Raw genomic sequence first — 19,490 nt, forward strand, 5'->3', positions numbered from 1 at the left:
AATTGGCTTGAGTGTCATGATATTGGGAAGTAAAATTGCCGTTAAATGTCCATGCATTAAGGCTTCATCGCCTAAATTAAAGTGATTACGAATGATATCGCGCGGAAGAACACACTGGTGCAGTGGGACAGAGCACAAATGATGTCATGGTGCTCGGCGATAAAGCCAGCATCAGTGCATGCAGGAGGTCTGTGATGACTTTCCAAGTTGACTTCAATATGGTTATGTCCTACTGTGACTGGCATCCTAAGGTATGCTAGTTTTATGGGTAACAGATACAATTATTTATGCTAAAAAACAATTTAATTTAGTATGAAAGCTTTTAAATCCTCCTGTGACCAAGTATTTGACTTTTGTCCTCTGTGGGGGATATGACCAGTGATGGACAAAGTACACAGCTTCATTACTTAAGTCAAAGTATAGATACTCCAGGTCAAATATTACTCCAATACAAGTGAAATTTGCTTTGTCAAATTATTACTTGAGTTAAACTACTGGAACACTTGCTTTTTAAAATACTTTAGTATTCAAAGTACTACTTAAAAAATCTCAAAATACATAAATGCAGTCAAGACTACATAGGAGTACATTCTGTTACATCATGTTTATTTAGAAAACATTACTTGAAATCTCTAAAAACTATACCATGGAATAAAAACACACACTAAGTTACTCCAAGCACAGACAACTTAGTTTGAAATGTTGATCTGGAATGAAACAAACGTTCCGTAGCTCAACACGCTTTCTCAGGTTGGACTGTGAATGTATGTATGTTTGGGCAGAGTGGGAAACAGGGGGAACATCTCAAACGATACGTGTCATTCTTCATTTCAAAAACCTCTAACACGGGCTGAAGATATGGACATGGGTGCTCAGGAGGAGAATTATAGCCATCATAACCACCTCTAAATGAACTGCCTGATCTGAGTTAAATCTGCTCTGTGTTTGATATACAGGTATGGCTAAACCACTGAAACAAAGAGAACTACACAAACACATTTTACTGTCTTTTGGATCAGATTTTAGAAAAGAGAAGGACATTCATGAGCTGACTTCAAAGCAAAAGTAGTGAGTAACTAGAGCATTGATAGAAATGTAGTGGAGTCAAAAGTACAATAATTGTCTTCTGAATGTAATGGAGTAAAAGTAATAAGTACCCCCAAAAAATAATACTCAAGTAAAGTACAGATACTAAAAAAATTTACTAAAGTACTGTACTCAATTCAATTTACTTTGTTACTGTCCACCACTGGAGATGACACTCAACGGGATATTTCTAAAACCTTACAGGTTTTTATGCTGAAACTCCTTGAACCATGCAGAGGGCATCCTGCCCTTTTCTAAGATCTATAATTTATTATAGTATGTACAGGAGTTCTGTCTTCTCAGAATGGCTGCCACCTCAGCATCCACATATTAGTAGAGCAAGAGAGGTAAATACATTTAAAAATACACAATAATGTTTTGAAAGCATTTAGTTGAGATTCTATGGATAGGAAACCCTCATAACTAACTTTCAAAGCAGTTTTAAATTGATATGCACAAACGTTTAGCCTCCGAACAGTGTATATGTCCTTTGTGTGAGCAGTGATTACTTGCACAATGTTTCTATATGAAATTCATGGTATCACATGGGAAAGGAATTTGACCGCGGCAGAGGAAACTTTGCCTAAGATTGTGAATGGAAGCTCAGACTTCTAGATGATGAGGAAATGGAGAAGCTGAGATTGGAGTGGAGTTTCAGCTCGGTAATAAAAACATATTTGAGTGGCTTGTGGAGACTTGTTTAAGTGGTATAATTTTGGGTACCACACAACACAATTCTGAAACTTAGGCTTCAACAGTCTCGTACTGACTGACACAAGTTTAGCAGGTGTGACTAAACTGTTGTGAAAATAGTTACATTACACATGTTAAAGAAGGGTTTGTTGTCCTATGAAAGTGAGTGTAGTTTTGTGACTAATGTTATGCAGGGCCTTGTGTTGCACCCAAGTTTTGGTCTCAAGCAGATCCAGATACAAGATCATTTTTTAAAAGTTAAAAGTTCCACTAAAGGACATTCCATCAATTATAAACAAAAATGTTTATGGAAAAAAACTGTAGCATGTTCTTTTCATTCCATAAAATCACTATATATTAAAAATACAGAAATTCTCAAACTTATATTCTGCTTTAATGTTTGCATTTAAAATATTGTATCTTCAAAAGTCTGTCTAAAATGAGCACTAAAGATTAAAACATTTAGCTTTTTTGAATCAGCACAGGGGCTGCAAGACATATACCAAAAACAACAATGAAAGCATAATCTAAATATAGCATACATCATTTATTTACCAAGCAGAAAAGGGACAAATTCAATAAATGGATCCTAACTCCAAAGACCTCTGCGACACGCTTGGTCATTGCATTTTTTATTTGATGATTTTTAGTCCAGTGTACTGCGAAATACAATATTTTCTTTTTCCAAAGTTTAACAAAGCAAGCAACATGTTTGTACATTGTACTGGATGTAAGCCTTAAACATCACATTGCATTGGTGTAACAATTTAATCAATCTATTTTGGAAACTAGAGTCTGGAATCTGTTGTTTGGACATAATATCTAATCAGCATGATCAGTCAATTCACTTATGGGCTCCTGTGCAATATGCATAAGCACCAACAGAGGGCAACCTCTGAAAACGTATTTGAAAGGAGGATTCCTGGATCTGTGAAGAAGTTTCTTTTAACATGAGTTTGCATTGGATTTTTTCTTTGCAGGGCCTGCATTTGTGACACTTACCTAGTTCTGCAATGCATAAAAATGTGTTTAATGAAATGTTTTTGTATTTAAAATGTGATAGTTGTTGCACATTTAGTACCAAGTAAAGAGCTCCTTCTCCTCCCCTGATAAAGACACATGGAAACATTGACTATCATTACTATCCAATTCAAACTTCTATCAATGTCACTTGAAGCCTAAACTATTGTAAACACAGGCCCTTATTTTTCTCCATGTTTTGAACACTGCATCGCTCCAACTAATGAATCCCTCCAATTCATTCATGTTGAACTCAGTATGAGGGATGTGGCCCACAAAGTGACAGTCATTAACATGCCATTCTGCCCTGAAGATGTTGAAAAGGGGGCTCTGCTTGTTGCACCCCAGTTTTTTCCCATAGTCCCTCTATGGGAAAGTGGTTGACATCATTGCCCACATTGGCCTTGCTCTGTGTGCTCAAAGCATGCATAGGGTGCAGGGTTTGTGTACTCTTCCACACTTTGCTCTCTTAACTCTTCACACTGCTTAGTGGTCACTTGTGCACAGAATGATGTCATGGGGCACTGTGTGTCTATAGCAATTGCATCTGACATGCTTTATCTTTGTGCAGGCTACAGTCACTAGGATAAAGCATTTCAGGGCGAACACATCTTCCCTTGCCTAAAGGGTCAGTGACAGCACTCCACAACAGATCCTCCTTTCACACAAGCTATTTTAGGAAGCACGTGAGAGCAAGAGGTTCATTCACTCACAGGTCAATTTAGACCAGTCGCTATTAAAATCTCAGCATAGCCTGGAGATGTTGGGACTCTGTTGTTGCTGATTAATTGCTGGGTTGGAATATTCTGCTACCAAATGAGTGGCCTGAATTATTGCAGCCCATTTATTTCAGGGAAAGATCCAATTCAAATTGATGACCCACATTATTTGTAATGTTTTGGAAGGCTTTCCTAGAAACTTGAATGGGGTTGCTTTGGGATACACAGGGAGTTATTTAGTTCATTAGTTTAATGTTTCAGCTCTATTCAGTCACTCAGATAAAATGCGTTCGTGTTTTTAAGAGCATGAGGTCAGACTAACATATTGCACTGTGATGGATGAATTTAGTTGTGCTCACTCACATCTGGAAAAGCAGTCCTAATGAGCACAGTTCCTCTACATTTTCAGACTGAGCTCTCTTATGTTTAAGACTGTGTAGAAGAATTCATCCACCAGCCCTGCAGAGATCAAACGGAAAACAAGTTATTATTGTTTGTAGATAAAATAATGTGAAACTACCTGTTTAACCCTAGCCTAATGTTTTATTGATACACAAGTTATCGAGACTTCATCTTCATCAACGTGTTTTTTTTCTCCTAAGTACAAATAAATAAATCCAGCTACATATAGCCTAATGAACTGATAATCCAGAGACCTTCAAATAACACGTTGAAAGTGAAGATTGTCAATCTGTGACACACATGTTTTTTTGTACTCCTCCCAGGGTTTATATTTTTCCCCAATTTTTACACAGTGAAGGCTGATATGCCCAAAACATTCAAATTGTTACTACTCAAGGGGAGTATTAATGGGATTAAACTAGGTGGTTATGAGTAGGACTGTCAGTGTTAATGCTATTTGATTATGGTATGATGAGGATGCATTTACATTTTTTTAGTCTCATGCTTACTTGTCTCCTTCAGCACTGTAGTTAAGCCACCGCAGCATCTTCCTGCTACCTGCTGCAGCACTGTCCGAAATGGCAAATTCAGAAAACTTAAAAGTAATATTTATTTTGTGTCAAACAAAAATAAAATCTCACCACGTTACATCGAGTTTGAACTGTCACCTATACGAGCATAGCATACAGGTGCATCTAATCAGACCGATGTCAGTGAGCAGCTGTATCACATAAGCTGCAGAGCACATTTTGTTGTGTAGCTGTGGATAATATAAATTATCGTATAAATTAAAAGTGCTTGGCCATTGATGAATAACACATGTCATTATGGACTTCAAATTGTTTTTAAACACAAAATTTTGGCATTTTAAACACCCCATTAAAATGCAAGTAATCACGATTACTATTGACAATCAGGGGCAACCTCTGAAAGCGTGTTTGAAAGGAGGATTTCTTGATCTGTGAAGAAGTGTCTTTTAACATGAGTTTGCATTGGATTTTTTTTTTTCTACAAGGCATAACAATGTATTTAATGAAATGTTTTTGTATTTAAAATGTGATGGCAACACAATAAAAAAATAACGTTTGACAGCCCTAGTTCTAACAAATCTTGCTGCTATAGTTGCCTTAAGTATTATTTTAGCTTGTAAGGTAAGAAGTATTTACTACAGTATGGGATACCTGAATTTGTATAGGAGTTTCTTAAAGCAGAGAAAGCAGTGATGGGAAAAACACAGCTTAATTTACGGAACTAGTCATAAAATAAACTAGACTTGGATGAAATCAGTGTCAAAAAAGCAGACATTATACAACCCCCTGTCTGCATGAGTGTAACTTTTTATTGCTTTGCCAGCAGATTGCCTGCAGCACCCCACGTACTTGTCACTATATCTAGCACTGTGTCGGACAGAAAGAAAGAAAGAAAAAAGAAGACAGAACAGAAGTCTTTCCTCAAGAGCATCTTTGCTGTTGAATCACAAGTCGGCATACCTACAGTGACTGTTGACATACTAACACAGTGAGACAAAGCTGAGTCACTTTTCATTGTTTGCAGCTGAAAAACAGTGTGATGTTGGGGTTTGCAGTCCCTGTTTTGACTGAGTTGAGTTATCACATAATTGAAGTGTACGAAGAGTGAGTACACGGAAAACAGACATAGAGTTATAAGCTGATTTTGGACCTCTAGCTGTGCGCCAGGTTAATCATCAGGTACGAGCAGTTTGATTCACGCTCCTGGCCTTTATTTAAGACATATGTCAGGTGCTGACTGATGTTTTATAGCCACACATTTTGTGGTTGGAAGTTGTGTCTGAACAACACAACTATGCAGAAAAATGCACTCTTATAAACTCTACGTTTCTGTTTGAAGTCACCTTTTAAAGCTCATCTTTCCAGGCGGAAAAAACCTGACTTTAAACAAGGTTACTTAATACTTTAACCCTGTCTGTTTCTATGTCCCTCACAGTGTCACAGAGCAGGAACAGGACAGGTCAGGGCTGGTGTTTGCAGTGAAGGTGTCAGGGCCTGCCTGGTGCCTCCTTTAAATCTCTGCATTCATCACTTGTCATCCCTCTGACTCTCTGACCCCTCTTGGTTCACCCTGCCTGCTCCTCTTCTCCCTGTGTCCCTCATCTCTCCTCTCTCTGCAAGTAGGGGAGTGGCAGAGTGGAGGACCTGGTGACACCTTGCATGACAGCAGCTGTCAGTCTCTCCTATCAATTACAACGGCTGAGTGACACCCGCTTCAGTCCTGGACCTTTTATTCACCGTCTGGGAATCTCTACAAAACTAAGAAAGCCCAATCACCCTAATGCAGACCCCAGCTCCTCCCTTAACATTTCACCTTTTCCAGTAGAGCGGTTCATTATTGAGCCAACTGAAAACTTTAAAAAAAGATGTAGAGAGAGAGGGGGAGATGTAGCAATTTGCAATTTAATGGTGACTATATGCCTCCTCTCAGGGTTTGGACTAAATTCCTCATGTAAAAAGTTTCCTTTGAATGGAAAACTCTACTGATCCCAGCTTTGCCAGATCTCATTTAGATCCACCTGAGGGGGCATCGGGTGGCGTGCAATCCAAGAGACGGGATGTCTGGGGTGGGGAAGGATTAGAGGAGACTCCCCCTGGCTGGCTGGGGTCCTGGGCTGTCTGAGAGGCCCTCCTGTTTGCCTATGAGGATGTGTGTTGGTTTTCCAATGTTGTTGTATTCTACCCTCTGTGAAATGGTGTGTGGCTTTAGATCAGACAGTTTGAGATCAGCAGGATCACTAGCCTTTTAAAATCCCTTGTCTTTCAAGTCCTTTATTATTCCTTTAATATACCTTGTTACTTTCCCATTCCGCAGCTCTTTTCTCCAGGCTTGTTTTAATTTGTTTTATATGTGTGATGTTTACTTTCACTTGCTTGTTAAAACACTTGAAGTCTGCATTAAAGAAATAATACCCATTTTGTATCTTTGGTTTGTTTTATAGCATTATTAACTCATACTTCCAGGGATTCATCATTTATTTCAAGCCCTTTTAATGTTTTATTCTTTAATAAGCCTGATCCTGCACCATGGCGTCTCCACACTTCAACACTTGGAACACGCATAGTACTCAAACGTGACTTTTCTGTCCTCTTTTTTCCACTGTAAACAGAAAACTTGTTGTTGCCCATCCTTTTGTTTGTTTAAGATTCATCTGAGGTGGAAACTTAAATCCATTAATTTAGGAATTAAGGGCTCAGAATCATAATTGCAAACTGTACAGCTAGTGTAAACACTGAGATTTCAGTTGACGAACAAGTAACGCGATTGATATGTATCCAGGTCTGACGCACGCACACACACACACACACACACACACACACACCCTACTTCCACGAAAACAAACCACCTCCTACTCCATATGATGAACCTTTCTCTTTACATTAATCATGGCATGTCACTCACTTGCCAGTTTCAACCTCCTTTGCTTTCTCACTTGGTCCCTCTACATCATTCAATGACTTTCCCCACCACTGACAGTTACAGCATAATTGACCTGTGTCCAGCCTTGGGCAAATAGGACTTGTGTTGTGTCCCATTCTCACGCAGAAGTCATCCACTTTGTGAAACCTTTTATGCAGAAAAATGAATCATCCATCACAAACCCCACTCCCCTCTTGCAGCCCCTCTCCTTCCACTGGTTGCGTAATAATCAGCCGTACCTTGTGAGTCAGTCATGGTGAGGGGAACATTTTGTCCGGAAAGAGGGTCACCAACGGGGTGTAGAAATCACCAGGCTTAGGGCACAATACGGCACTGTTCACCCTAGAAACCAAAGGTCTCCACTTGCTCTCTTTGTATTAGCAGCTAAAGGGAAGGCTTATGTGTTTGAACTCGACTTACTACACCTGCGTGTATTACACGTTTGACGTCATGACCATCTTACAGTGGTCTTCTTCTTTGTGTGAGAACTTTTGCTCCTCTGTCATATTGATGCCAATTCAGGTTATGTAACTGCACACTATGCCACAATAAAGGATTAGACCAACTTTGAGGAGATAAGCTTCATAATAGTAATAAGCAACAGCAGCACAGAGAGGGTTTTCAGAACTCTATTGTGTGTTTTATTCATTGTCACTGGTTTGAACTTCCAGACACAATGCACAAGTAATGCAGCCCAATATGGAGTCCTTTTTCTCATTTGGATCTGTTTATTTGTTCTTCCCAGCTTTAGTGATTCACTATTCTGTACAATTATTTGTTCACACAGTTTGTTTTCCAACAGTTTAGCTCCAATCTCAGTCTGCCTCTGTCTTTTCCCTCCCTGTTCTTTTCCTCTGTAGGTATCCTGTTTATATGACACACACAGTTGTAGAAATATCACGGAAACTGGGACTCATTTCACGATACAATACACTCTTGATTTGAATGTGCGTATGAAGGAAAGCATTTTGTAAATACTGTCACTCTAAAATAACTCGGCTCACGAGCTGATCTTTACTCATGCAGGTTTGGGTCTTAAAGAGATTAATAGGGCGTTATGGTATTTTGCATGTGCCAGAGTGTACATGTGAAGTCATGTTGGCTTAATTGTGTGTTTATTCTACTTGTGTGTCTGTGTGTGCACTGCAAAGGTCGGAAACGGGTTAGACCACAGCGGCAGTGGAAGGAATAGTGAAAGAGTCCGGAGGAAAAAGGCGTAACTGCTGCCTGTCGAACACCACATCCACTGGCCTCACCGCCGGGTGCAATAAAACACATTTGAGAACATTTTACACTCCCACACCACACACCCATGTATGCACGCAGGGAAACCATAATGACAGAGTACAGAGCAGAGAATTATTGGAGGTGATCTGACCTCCTCTTGTAAAATGTCATGTCGCAGCAAAAATGATGAAGGTGAATTTTGAGCTGAATCCACAGAGTGATGACTGTGGTTTAACTGAAGATAAGAAAACAAAGAAAGTGCAGGTGATCCCTGGTGTAAAACTACTACTCTGCAGAAGACACTTTTACATTTGTCAAAACAAAGTTGCACTGAAAACATCCTGTTCTGATAAATTAAGCTTTTAGGTGTGTGCAGACAGTGACTGTATCATTATTCACTGTCTGCACGTTACACACCCTTTAACATATTCTGTTAAATCAGGTTATACAGTAGCTCATGTAAGGAAACTACATCTATATAAAACATGGACATCAATGATGTAACCTATTCATTTCTGAGGATGAATTTTGAAGTTCAGGAATGGCCGGCACCATAATAGAAATTTAATTTAATTCAATTTAATTTGAGTTTATTTGATTAGGACAAAGCACATTAATCAACATTTCAACAGTGTGCCTCAATGTAAATATGCCGGAATTAGCACAATAGCTAAATTTCATCCGTAGTTCTAAGGCACTAGGTAGGTTCTCACATAAAACATATAACAACAAGTTTTTAAACAACAGGATGTCTAAAAACAGTTGACAGGACACTACACAAACTGATTACAAACAGATTTTACATACAAAATGTTGAGAAAGGCTGATTCAAGCAAACCTTGAGTTGACCTAGTGAGAGTTAAAGAGGCGAGATTCAGGTGGACCTTTAGCCTCCTGTCTAATAACTATAATGGACGTCAAGTCAGCCTCACCCCTAATTATGCATAATTATGCAAAACTTTTAACCTTGATATCTTCAAAACAAATGGTGCACCCCCTGTACAGTGGGTACAGATAGTGAGATAGGCTATTCAGAACAAAATAGTTTTTTGTACCGGGCCTTAAGCATGTTTATTTCTGCTGTAAAGACCGGCATTTTAACATGATTGTTAATCAGATCGTTAAGTATGACATCACATGTGAAGTACAGTCCGTTTCTGGATCCTAACGCTCCTTAGCTCCAGGGTACACTTGCTCTTTGTGTCAATCGACTTGTCAATAAAAAGTCAACACATTATCCAAACACATGGTAACCATGGACAAAAGCAACATGTCTTCTGCTCATCTGCGCAGTCTGTCATCCAACACTAAATGTTTAAACGAGTATTAGCCAAGACTCTAGCTCGTCTAATACCATCTATTGGCGAACACCAATAATTCACCTATTGCCTTTTTTTATTCTTTTTTTGGCTTTGTTTTCCACTGATCTTAAAGTTCAGAACTTTTAGGAAACTGAGCAGCTGCTGAGATATAAACGTCCCTCATTCCATTGATGGTGGTACCTGCATGGAGTGAATCATATCAGTTTAGGGACACATACTGTGCGATCTGTGATCAACTTCAGGGAACCTTCCTTTTCAGTTGTTGTAGATTGTAACTAAAATACATTTCAGCAAACTCATCTGCTCTTTCTCATCACATACATTTCTTAAAAAAATACAATTGAAGGTTTTCAAAGTATTTTTGACTCTAAACCTTTAAAAACAGTGGGGAACACAACACTACAGCATATTGAAAACACAGTACTCAGTAGCAGCTTTGACCGGGAGACAGTTTTAGTGAACACTTTTTTGACATTGGAAGTTGCCCCTTGGTAAGAAACTTTGAGTTTGTGTTGAAGTAAACAAAAATCAAAGGCCTGATGAGGACATAGGCAAGGTTAGGAAAAGCTCTGTAGAGTTCTTGTATTAATCTCTTTCTAGGTTTACAGTATAATTTTGCCCAGGGCATGGGACAGCATTCGGGCACAGCTGTGGGTGAAAATCTTCTAAGGTCAAAGGTCACAAAGAGAGCAGAGGGCAGGGAAGTCTATTACAGTGTAAGGTGAATGATGCTGTACAGGCAAGACTAGTTTTGTCCTCTAGGCACCCACATGAAAGTGGGGAAGTTATTTCTCAGTTGTCACAATACAAGTGAATACTTTCTGTGTTTATCTGTAAGCTGTTAGAGGATTACATCCTTTCGTTTCCCGGTGTTATCTCCTGCTAAACAATTACAGGAATCATGGGGTCTTTTGTCTTGCTGAGTGTGTATGAAAAGTGAAAACAACAAAGATGTGAAACTCAGTCTGAGGTCAGGCTCTATTTGAGTTTTGGATACATATATGAAGCACTATAACTTATAACAAATGTATGCTCACTTTACTAAAATCTTATCTCCCTTATTAGCAGCCCTTTACTCTTGAATGATAACACTTTCTACACTTCTCGATCCCTCCCAAGAGACGAGGCCTTATGAGATGAGACCAACAAGAGTGAAACATGGGGGTCAGAGATCAGGGGTTGCTGATGCAGAAACAAGGGTCATAAAAGGAGGGGGGTCGGGTGGTGACCTTTGACATCACACCCTCAGAGTTGCAGACTCTGAGTCTTTAATAACCAATCATTTTGAAATAATTCACTTTACATTTCCATGTCTAGTTTATTAGATATGAACATACAAGTAGTTTACAAGCACTCAGTGAACCCATGGAGGAGCCTAGTTTGTTATGTGTAATGCTTAGCCCAATGTACTGTGCAATTGTGTGGACAATGAAGACCACAACCAAGCCAATGAACAGGCATTTTGGCAGACATATTTGGTTCCATTAAAGTGTCCCAGTGTTTCATGTCAATAATCCAGCATGGACAAAACAAGAGACCTCCAAATGACCCCACAAACTAACCCAACAAAACAAATGCTGTTACAAAAGCCAGTTGACCAGGAGGAAAATCAAACCATAATATTGCAGATAAAAAAGATCAATAATTCAATATTCAACCATATGGAGTGATAAGAAGTGTAAAGATATACATTTAGTTTGTATACCTTTATAAAGACAATGAAGCCATCTACGCTACGAGGACCCACAGTTGTGGTGTATCAGATCAAATAAAGACAAATAATGCAATCAAGAGGACATGAAAAATACTGCTTACATTCACTGTTTTGCCCGTAGCAGTAAAGTACACACATTTATTGGCCGTGAAGTACAAATACTCGAAACCTGAGGTACTTGGACTAACAAAGAAAGAAAAAAGAATGCTTTAGAAAAATAAAATCAATTTAGGTTAGGTTCTCTATCATGGATTTATTTGGCATCCCATGACACACACTGTTTCCCCTCAGTTAGGGTGACCATATTTTCAAACCTCCAAAAAGGAACACTTTACTTTTACAGCAAATCCACATGTATGAACACATGATACAACTGGATTTCTCATCAGTGCACCGCTGCCTGGACCACTATTTGTGTTTGCTTGTCTTGTTGGCATTTCCACTCTGGATGACCAAAAATGGACACTTGCAGTGTGTGCAAGAAGCCGCATAATCATCACATGATAATTTTCCAGGGAAGCTGTTACACTCCAACCACTCTTTGGAAAACACTTGCTTACTTTTCTGCATGCCAGAAGACATTAGTCAGAAGGTCTTGTCAGTGTGATAAGCTGGGCTAGCTTAACAAATAAAATTGTATTAAACTTTGACTCGCAGACTCTGGGTAAAGCTAAGTTAAGCTAACTTGTACAAGTCCTTTTCCTACCCCAGGGAGGCAATTTTCTCAAAATAATTTTCTCAAAAAGAAACGTACAACTAGGTTATATCTGTCAAGAAAACACTCAGTTAAATTGGAGGGTAAAGAGAGGAATGTTTTGGCTAATTTAGCTAGCTAACAGTGTTTGGTCTAGTATAGCTATTTTCTCTAACCTCTGCCTGATTTTGGATCATGCATTTTACCTTTTTCAAAATAAGAGAGGAGCAGCAACTCAGAGGCTATTTATCATTGACCTGCCCATATATTTTTGTTGGACCAGCAGGCCCAGCCCAGAGGTGGGACAGACCTGAACAACCCCGAGAAGGGAAGTGCACGTACATTAAGAAATGAATATTGGCTCAGATTGAAGCCCTGACTCAAACACAAGTGAGCATGTTTGTTCCAGATAAGGGCCATTATTTTAGAGCTGAAATTAAGAAGAAAAACACATCAGTATGAAGGATTTTAAGGATGTTGCCTGTTCCAGCAGATCCAAATGAGACCATATATCAACAGCAGCATGGAAAGGACAGATAACAAATGTTGACCCAAATGTTTAGCCACTTTGAAGTGAGGAGATTTTCAGGCCAACAAAAAATAGAGAAACACTTAGCTGAGAGACAATGGATACTGAGGCAGCCCTGCTGTCATGTTTGCTACAGTCTGGTTCAGTGACTTTCTTTCTCTGGCCGGGCAGATAAACAGTGTGTGTAGCCTCCAGGGTGCGGTGGCTTGCTATGGAAACAAGACCTATTTACTAATTCATACAAAGTGAGATGGGCACATGAGGCATATGGAGATATGGACTGAGCTCTCAGATGAACTGAGGGTGACTGAGGAGTTGGCACAATTGTTTTTGTGAATTTAAACAGCCATAACAATGAACAGAGGCTTGAAATTATCTGTTTTTGCCTTTTATGAGGACATAGTTCCTTTTTTTATTAGGTGTGCTCTAGTTATGTACATCTTTTAAGTATTCGACTCTTATTAAATAATATTGGGTAGCTGCCCTATTTTTAATTGTTGTTGTGTTTGTCATCATTGTTATTATTATCCTTGCTGTTGTGGTTACTGTTATGAAAATATTACTGTTGTTTAAAAGGTGGGACAAAAAAAAAATGACCGGCTGACGTAACCAGCAATTCAGGCAACTAAGTTACTAAGCAATGGGTGCAGGCTTGTTTTACGTACAGCCTTGGTTTAGAGCAAATCTGCTTTGTGCTGCACACAATGCTGGAACCAGCCAGCTCATAATTACATTTGCTTGGCAAATACCTGCCCAGTGCACCTGGGAAATGGGAGTGAAAAGGGGCTGGATCTTGGATGCATGTTAACATGGAAGGCATGAACATTTTGATTTGTCCATCGAACAAAATGTTTGTGGTCTTCTACATAATGAGGATAAAATTATTTAAGGGCCTCTCCTGTCACAAATTGTCATGTTTGTTTATAATCCACTCTGAGACCATGGCATAATGCTGCTCTGCACAATAGACTTTATCATTTCTGTCAGCTGTAATAAGCACTCTGAGCTTATCTTCTATTTTTATGGGAGCACTGTGTCATTATGGCTTGTGAAGCAGTGTGGCTGCACAAGTCAAGGCCCTCCTCTGCTTTTACACCCATATCAAGCACCTGGTGGGAAATAGGCTAAGAATTAAGCTTGAGGCCCAAACATGTCATTACAATTGCTCATGTATGCCTCTCCTTTATAAGTCTGACTTTGATCAGTGGAAATCAAAAATGGCACGACACACAGGGGGGAAGTGCCCTCTGTGTTTCTCCACATGTGAGACCTGTAAGCATATGTAATCACTGAGCAGGATTACAAAGGATCCATTTCAACATTTTAAACCAGCGCTGAGGTTTAGGCCTCACCAAACTGCACTTCAAAGGAATTTCCATGTCAATCAGGGTTCAAAGGGCCGTAATATGAATGACCCACTCTGTGCCCAGATCTGTGCCCCTAGACCCTTCAGCTGTGATGTGCCATATAGTGGCACCCTCGACTTCTTTGATGCCCACATTGTCACTAAGTCTTATGGAAGTAATCAGGCATACTTTGTTTATGTTTGATCACAGCATCAGAGAGAGCTGGGCATTACGGCCAGCGTGTTTCATATGTGACTCCTCTGCGGGTCACTGGAGATGACCGAGATCAGCCTGAGATACACAGACTTCACTGTGGGGTCTCCTGTGCAACAAGAACCAAAACAATGATGACGCCAAGGCCAAGCTGAGCTGCTGTGAGGGTGTGTAATGTGTAGTGACTGCAGTTCTTATAACCTCTGACAACCATCAGTGTGCATCAAAATACAGAACAAATCAGTATGATGCCTTGAACACAAAAACAGACTTTGTCAACTCATGATAAATCAAAGCAAGAGAACAAATAAGCAAATAAAACTCTCTGTGTTGGAATTAGGCCAGTGAGGACATAGATTTGATCCAAAGCTTTTTGTTCTTCACAACACAGCCTCCCTCCCTCTCTTTTCAGCTCTCCCCTCCATCTCCTCTTCTCCTCCTCCTCCACACCTCCTGCTCAGGTCACAGTTGGAAGACCATTAAGAATGCACTGTAGTACATCCCCCAGCATGCTGAATGAAGGAGGCGTTAAACAAGAGCCTAGCCATTATCATTCACACAAGTGTGTATTTGTGTATACTAAAGTGCGTGTATGTACTGTATGGGCGTACTTGTGTGCCAGGGGAACATAGTTGTGTCTCTGTAAAGCTCTTAGGTCACTCAAAAATGAATTATTTCCATGTCCTATTTAGGTTGCAGTCTAATTAACGTGTTCCTCTCTGTTAAACTTCATTGGTCTGAACACACAAACACATCCCCTCCTGTTAACTCTTCACGCTCTTGGGAACAACAGGCAGGTGTGACCAGTAACAACAGGATGACAGGGCTCAACACTTTGCTCCCCACTGACTTCCTCTCACACTGCAACTCCACAGTCAACCACACCCAGAGCTACAAGTGATAAAATCCCTGGTGTGTCTGCCAAAATACAGTGCATGTGCTCAAAAGTGAGCACGTGTGTGTGGTTTGTGTGTGCATGCATGTGTGTGTGTGAGCATTTGTGTGCTTGTGTGTCTGCGGGCTTGCTCTCTGGTTTTAACCCCTGAATACCTTCACTGAGTTAATCCGTTTAACTATAGCAGTGCTCATCTACTCAGGCAATGATAGTTTACCCCAAACGTTGGCTGATAACCCCAAGCCTAACCTGTGACCTTTGACCTTCACCTCAGGGCTCTTCAAACAAGACATTGGCCTCTGGGGATTCAACACATATACCTAAATGGGTTTATTTTTTCTTTAACTGTTTTGCTTTTCCCTTCTTCTATCTTGTTCTTTCTGTTTCTGGATAATCCTTCGAGTCTGTTTCCTTGAGAGCCCAACCCAAGTTTTCACAACATAGAACCACAGGCTGTGATTGTGCACGTGACGAGCAAACTGCAATGCAAAAAGTTGTTTATCTTACCTTCTCTGGGCTGGGCAATTCTTCTCCTGTGTGCACAGCAGTGTTGATATTCAGACAGCTGATATTCAGGCTTTTCTTGATTCCTAAACCTTACCAGGTACTGAATCAGATATTGCTAGTCAATCAGTGTTCATTGTTTATTTCTACTGTTAACAATAATACTACAGTTTGAAACATATATATCTTTACTCACGCAAGCCTGGTAACAGATATAAAAATGCATCAGGGCTGGGCTTAAGATAAAACAACAGTCTAGTTTGTTTTTGTGTTGTTTCACCCAGTGAGGGAGCAATAATGTTTGTACCTGAATGATAAATGTAAGTTACAAATGTAGTTTTAGTTTTCTTGAAGTCATTATGTGCACTTTGAGTAAAACATATTTCCATGATTTGAAGTATGGGTAACCTAATTACCTTCTTAGAAAGAAAAAACTAATTTGTGCTTCAAACCTTACATCTATTCTGCTTTTCTTCAAGAAAAGTACCATCAAAGTAAAAAAAAAAATTACAGCACTTCTGAACTCTTTGTGTTTTTGCCCTAATCCCAATCTCCACCCATAAGCCTAACACTGAACCCTGACACACTTTAATGACATCAGGCCTGCTGAGTGGGTGAGGGCTTAAGATGGTTAGAGTATGAGAAATGGGACTTATTGTTTTGACATCACATGTCACTTAGACACTACACTATTAAATAATAAAAAAAACTGCACCTTTGGCATGCTTTCGTATGGTTTGCATAACAGTGTTTGTATATTTTGAGTTATCACAGGTCAGGTAAGCCATCCGTTTGCAGCTTCATCTAAATTTTACCGAAAGGCATAAAACACTTTTCCAATAACAATTAACTACACATATTAACAGTCTGTGTTAGAAACTTGATTCTGATTGGTCAAAACCCCATAACAACAATGATTGATTCTCAACAGTAAAAGTGAAGCTAAGGGCATCCTGATCACACATGTCATATCAAATCAATCTGCAGATAGAGTCCATCACATTTAGCCTCTGCTTTTGACACTGTGGCAAAAATGTTAGTTCCCGTCTCAGACTGGTTTTGAAAGTTGTTAAATAATAACAATTGCCAGGCACAGATGTGACAACAGCTTGAGGAGCTACAGCATCAGCAGGAGAGCTGGTGGTCCCTAAGTTGCCAATCTCTTCAAAGTAACTCAAACTTTAAGCAGTAGTGATGGTAGCAACAATGTTAAAAGTTGTTCAGTAATTCACGTTTAAAGGTGTGTGCAACAAATCCCAGAAATGACTCAGAAGAGCAGATATGTCCACATGAATATTACCTCACAAGTCCCATTCAATGGGAATGTTTGTTATTATGTAATTTTTAACAAAGAATCAGGCTATGTTTTAACATGACTGTGATCTGAAATGCTTAGTCTAACGTTTGTTCAGCAAGTAAGCTTGTAAGAATCTGTTGCCATTGAAGCGTCAGGGACCATGGTATTGGAAGGGCAATTTGTTTAGCTGTATAATGGATAATCTTTAATCAGTAAAATCATCATTGGATCAATGTTTTTTGTGACCTGGCTTATGTTTTGAGTTGGTACCAGAGTCATGAGCGGTTATGCAAATAAGGAATCCATTCAGGGTGAATAGGGCCCTGGCATGAAGCTGCAGGGTCTTGTATCACACAGACGCTGTAAATTTCAATGTATTGTTGATGTAAAGTGGGGACCTGAACAATCAAGTTTCACATGAAGTAAAATTCTGGAAGTCTGGAGCTCACAAAGTTTGTAATTTGATGCTGTAAAGTTTGCATAAAGGCCCTAATACACTTAGTGATTGACAGTGGTACTCTTTGCATTCAAACATTTACTATTTAAAGTTTGTGAGTCTGTGGATGTGGAGATTGGGATTGGGTCATCAACACAAAATATACTGCTAATCCCTTTTCAGGGCAATGCAATATCCCAACCAGTGCCTTGTTGACTTGTTTAAAGAGTGTTTTTAGACATCAACAAATCTTTATTGAACAAAGAGACCCAGACCCAGAAGATATTCTCAACAGGATCAGCATGTCCATGTCACTTTCAGCAGATTTTGTTTTAAATGATGAAAATGAAAAACAATCTCTGGACCTATCTTTTCAATTTAATTTGATAATTCCTTTGCTAGTCCCCACTTCAAATGGTATTCACTCTATCTGATGAAATATTTGCATAGAAGTGGTTGTAGTCACAATCATAATCACTATCACTTCATAAATTGTCTAGTTCTGCAGGATTATTAGTTTTTGAAGGGGGTTGCCATTGTGACCTTTTCTGTTAACAATCCATTGCCACCAGAATCATGCAAGAGATCAATAGTGATGGGATTTGCTCAAAGTGTGAGAAGTGTGTGTTTGGTGTGTAGGGCTTTTGAGGTTGGCGTGGGCTTTATATTGACACTTTGCTTTGGCATTATGAACATCTAAGCCACTTACAATTTCTAAAGCAGTGAAAGAACACAAACATTCAATGTAAACTAAGTGTCAAGTTTGTACAGTCAGTTGGAAATGTGTGAGTAGCTTGAAGAAGAGTTGGTTTTGTGCTTTATTTGGATGTATGAGTGGTACAAATATTAAAAAAGCTGAGCATTTCCAGATATTCACTCTGTTGTAAATTTCCGTGTACACAGTTTTTCCCCAGCCATCATTCACTACTTTTTAGGCCCTCTCTCACTCTCTTAAGTCCTTTAGATCCTCTTGACCAGGTTGAGTGCTTAATGAAGGCTCAAAGAGAGTGACAGGAGGTAATAGTGGCTAATAGTACTAATTGGCGGTGATTGCAGTACTTCTAAAGTGCTATATCTGTGTGAGTAAACAGAGGATCTGCTTCTCTTAATGAGCTCAGCCAGAGTGCTCTCTCTTTCTCACAGCTCAGCCTAGCAACAGCTTGCCCATCCATTTTGCTGGGTTTTGACCAAATAACTCAGCTGGCCATCGCAACTCCGCACTGGTCACTCATCCTTTTGTTCCCTCTCTTTTCGGCCTCTGCCAAACATGTCAGATCTCCCGGTGTCAGGCAGAGAGGAAGGAAGGAGAGAGAGAGTTTGCACGTGATTTCCAGAGAGCTGAATAAACCCCATGCTGTCTTCTCATTTATTTGACCCACATTAAGTCATTTCTCCCTCTTTCTGTCCGTCTCCATTAGGGCTTTTGAGATCATCTGTCCGTATTAAATGTGGCACTAACTGCTGTTGCCACTCACTGTTACTGTCACGTTTAGGAAGACTGTGGGCCTTGTGTTAAAAAAAATACTTCCCATCACATCATCTCAGCAACAAAGCTTGACTTTTGGGAAACACACATGCTCACATGACGACATAAGAAGGTCAATATCATGTGTTTATCCTAAATATGTGGATCAAGCATCAGCAGTCTGGCTTAGCCTAGCTTAGCAGGAAAAGTTTAAACAAACGAAAACGTTAGCCCAGCTCTGTTCAATAGCTAACTAACATCTAACTGAACTAAGCTATCATTTGACTGAACTAAGCTAGCTAACTTTGACTGAACAAAGCTAACATTTGACTGAACTAAGCTAGCTAACATCTAACTGAACTAAGCTATCATTTAACTGAACTAAGCTGATTAACATTTGACTGAACAAAGCTAACTAACATTTGACTGAACTAAGCTAGCTAACATCTAACTGAACTAAGCTAGCTAACATCTAACT

At 39.5% G+C, this 19,490-nt stretch overlaps 1 long non-coding RNA gene across 1 annotated transcript; it reads left to right on the top strand.

Moving 5' to 3' along the window:
* Positions 1 to 187: 187 nt before the first annotated feature.
* On the top strand, positions 188 to 6,865 carry LOC117817802. The gene is made up of 2 exons (XR_004632219.1): positions 188 to 251; positions 5,886 to 6,865. It is a non-coding gene; the product is annotated as an uncharacterized LOC117817802 (long non-coding RNA).
* The last annotated feature ends 12,625 nt before the right edge of the window (positions 6,866 to 19,490 follow it).

The sequence above is a fragment of the Notolabrus celidotus genome, chromosome 8 (assembly GCF_009762535.1).
Source record: "Notolabrus celidotus isolate fNotCel1 chromosome 8, fNotCel1.pri, whole genome shotgun sequence".
NCBI classification, from domain to species: Eukaryota; Metazoa; Chordata; class Actinopteri; order Labriformes; family Labridae; genus Notolabrus; species Notolabrus celidotus.